The sequence below is a fragment of the Poecilia formosa genome, unplaced genomic scaffold, assembly GCF_000485575.1.
Source record: "Poecilia formosa unplaced genomic scaffold, Poecilia_formosa-5.1.2 Scaffold301, whole genome shotgun sequence".
NCBI classification, from domain to species: domain Eukaryota; kingdom Metazoa; phylum Chordata; class Actinopteri; order Cyprinodontiformes; family Poeciliidae; genus Poecilia; species Poecilia formosa.
This window is the reverse complement of record NW_006800240.1, coordinates 315,556-319,832: the sequence shown is the minus strand read 5'-3', so window position 1 is coordinate 319,832 and position 4,277 is coordinate 315,556.

The following is a 4,277-nucleotide window of genomic DNA, read 5'->3' as shown; positions in this document are numbered from 1 at the left end:
AGCTCGATTAATCCTACTCATAATAAACACATTACACTTTTCTATCGGTGAAGAAAATAATTGACTTTGTGGTCTGCTGCATGGTATCAAAAATTAAAAATAGTTTTAAATCACTGATATAAGGATGAGAAATACATCTGATGTTGTGATGTTCCTGCTCCCTGTGTCCAAACATATTTCCTACAGGCTAATAAATTGTTGGAGCAGATGACCGGTTCCCTCCTTGGGATCATATGGACCCATCAGTTTTTCAGGTCTCATTCTGTCCTGATAACTAGTCATAGCCCAGTAAATACAACTATCAACTATTTTATTTCTAAATCCTCGTTTAACCCTATTCCTTGTCTTCTCACTGTCTCACTCCAGTATCATAAACACTGACATTAAGGAACCACAATCCCTGAATTGCTTTACTACTAAACTTCTATAAACGCTGGATGGAATAATTATGAAATTGCACGTATTTATTCATAGTTTAAAGATATATACTTTTAGGACTGCCCTTTAGTAAAAAGCTGCATGAGCTGCTGGCTACTAGTGTCTAAAACTCAGTCACCATGTCTTCTCATCTTCTGAGGGAGACCAACAGTTTGACAAACAGTTTGCTTTGTGAAGATCCGCCTCACTGGGAGGGAATCGAAAGGCTAATTAGCCAATCAGGTGCAAGTTGGGGGGGTTAAAGTAAGAGAAACCTGATGCTGCATTCAAAGCAAGCAAAGGTTTCACAGAGTGGATGTAGTTGAATATCAGAGTACAGGAGATACAAGACAGAAGATTTGACTGAATCAAGACATTGTCCAGAAGTTCAGACTGGGAAGCTAACTGGAAAATTGCTAGCCAAGTATGTGGAGCAGGAAAATAGGTTGTAGTTATTTAAATTTATGCAAACCAAATGCCTCAAAAGATTCAATTACTGTAACATGTAAAAGACAAGTGTAGTTACATTGTGCGATTTTGGCAAACAATATTCTTAAAGTCATCCAAAATATTATCTGCAAAATTTATTTTACTTTCTGCTTACAGCAGCAGCAGCAGCAATGCATTTACTACACAGATTAAAGATACATGGTGTCGTTACTTGACATAGTTGTTCTGTTCAAAGCCTTTCGGTTTGTTTGAGTAGAAATGGAGTAATGTCTGTGTATGTTAAAATGTTAAACATTTACCACCCAAAATCCTCTCCACTTTCAAATAGTTCACTTTTTATTTTATTCTAGTTGTTACAGACTCAACTTAAATAGATTAACTTATAAAGCATCTTTTTTTCTTTTTTAAATCCAAAAGTTCCTGCCACTTGTTTAAGATGAGAACAAACAACAAGTTGATGATAATTAAATGAAGTTCACTTGAACTCTTATTAAGCAGAATGTTTTATTTTACAGTGAGGAAGGCTGGAGTCTAGCTTTAGCAGACGGCTGGAGGCATCTGACCCACTTCAAACTCAGTACCTGTTTGCTCTACGGCAAAAATTTGATAAGATTAAATTTAGTCGGCTGAAGAAAGTCAGACGGTTCATTACGTGAGAAATCTCTCGAGGTAGTCAAGTTTCTTGTTTGTTGAGATCATTTCCATAATATGATTACTAATTAACAGTTGATTCTTTTGTGTCAAGATCCAATATAATCATTCAGTTCACAATTAAAGTTTTATTATCAGGATTCTGCAAATTGAATATTTTCATAGTATATTGCAGTCATTCCGTTCATACAGCCTAGGTTTCCTGAAAAGGAGAAATTATCTTTCAATTATATTTTTTATTGCTTTGAGTTTCATGATATTTTACTTAATCTGACTGATATGATCTTCTTGAACGCATACTGATGCTTCACATTGATCATTTATAAGCTTATCAATTACAAGAGGTGTACTGTCTGTTAGTGAACATGAGTGATCAGAGAGCATCAAAAGCTGTAGATAATTTTTGTCATGAAGTGGTGATTGTGGTGGTAAGGATGAACACAGGTTGAGAGGTGATGAAGATGATTGGTTTAATAGAAAGTAGCTCAACAGTCCAGTTCAGGCGGCACGACAGAGAACATAAGCAAAGCTTAAACCGGTAGCAACAGAAACAAAGGACTGACCACGAGAGATAAACTGACCAGGACTATACAGTTCTACTGGAGGGTTAACAGACTGACGTACAACAACAACTGACAAGGATCTGACAAAGGACAGAGACAACAGGTGGGCTTAAATACACAGGGAGTAATTAGGGGAACTAGGCACACCTGGGACTCACAGGGAACAGCATCAAAATAAGACAGAGAAACCTAACCTAAACATACAGAGAACTCAGAAAAACCTAAATCCCGACAATTTTAAAGGTAACAAAACAATTTATCATGTTGTGACCAACTCTTGTTTTTCTTCAGAGGTATCTACCTGTTCCTACGCAGGGACACACACACAAATGCTTTGGTGTGCAGGGCAGAGGTCAGTCCTCTTCCCTCATGAGGTTCATCCTGTGCTGGTCAAAAGCAGAGAAGTTTTTTTGTTCAACTCTAGATATTGCACCGGGAGCTTTTTAACATCCGTCACATAAGCAACTTTGTTTGAGAATGGTCATATCCTCCTCACACAAATGGTGTGGTGTGGTTAATCTACAGTCTTTCTTACGCAGGGACACACACACACCTACAAATGCTCTTGTGTGCAGGGCCGGGGTCACTCCGCTTAACGTTGTGTATCAAGAAGACAATCTGTTTAAAACCAGAGGTAGTTACAACATTAATAATCTATTTCAACTTCTCTGGGTTTAGTACTATATGTCAAATTAAAACAGTCAATGGTACATTTTAAATGAATTCACCATCTCCACCCAACCGGCACGCACCTCAAAAAGAATCAAGCGCACTGATCCCTTTCACTTCTCAAGCTCAGGAGCCAACAATGGTTGGAATATAATATATTATTTTATTCACTTTGTTTGGAATATAGTATAGTTATTTATTCACTGCTAACTTACAAATAAATTATTCCGTTTCTATTGGCTAATTCAAAGAGGTCGGGAGGAGTTTATGGTGAGCAAATGTTAAAGTTCCCCTGAATAAAGTCTTTTGTTCACAGGGGGGGAGGGATTAATATCAATTAATATCAATTAATATCAATTAATCCATCAAACTCGTGATTAAAATTTGACAGAAGGGTGTCTTGTGTATTTCTTGTGTATTTCAGATAGTCAGTAATTCATGTTAGATATCTTGAATTGAAGTCTCCATACAAGTCAATGGTAAATCTGACATCATTTCGACTAGTCAGAATGTAATTAGAGATATCTCAAATCGCTAAAACGTCTAGTCATAAAACAATTTGAGATATGTGGAATGTAAGAGCGGTGAAACCGAATTTATGTTAAAACGGCTTGCCATACCACGGCCAAACGATTCCTTTATTAATTCAGTTCACTGTTTTTCCCGGTAATATTTTGCCGTTTTATTATTAAATATTACATTCAAATTACAGTTTGATTTGCATTTACAATCAAAAAATTAGTGAAATTTTAGGAAATAAGTTTTTTATTATTATTTTTATGCATTTTATTTAATTCCTATATCACTTTTATTTCATGCTATGTTTTATTATGTTTTATTTTTGTGTTTTATGTCGGATTTTCTAGTTGTAGTTAGCTGTCCATTTCTAATGTTTTGCTTAGGATAAGATTTGCTCAGGTAAAAAAAAAAATTATAATAATTTCATAGATAAATAAAAAAAGATAAACAGAATAAAAAATACTTTCCAAAAATAATTTGGTTTGTTAAGGAGGAAAAATAAATAAATAAATAAACACTAAATATTTTTAAAAATAGTTTCCTATAATTTCCTTGATACTATTTTGATGTTTTACTATCAATAGATGAATAATCAGTATAATGGCTGTTATTACAACAACAGTTTAGAAAAAAAGTAGGATGGGGAAGTTAGCACTGTTAGCTGCAAGATACAGAAGAACAGAGGGAGGAAAGCTGGAAAAATATCAGTGAAATTAAGTTTTAAAGTGATGTGAAATCAGAAGTGGCAGTTTGCATGCCTTACTTTTCTTCTTATTTGCTCTATCAGCTCCATATATTAAATGTTCATATTATCCACTTTGCTGAAGTGAACTCATAGGGGCTAAAAGAAATAAAGACACAGTTTAGCTTTAAAAAATGATAAATTTCTCCTTATTGCATCACCAGAGCTGGTGAAAATCTCTCATGCTGCAGAAGCTGAAAGTTTATTAGATCTCAGTGGATTTGCTGAGTCAGCAGGCTGCGTTTCTGGCAGATTGACTATCAGCC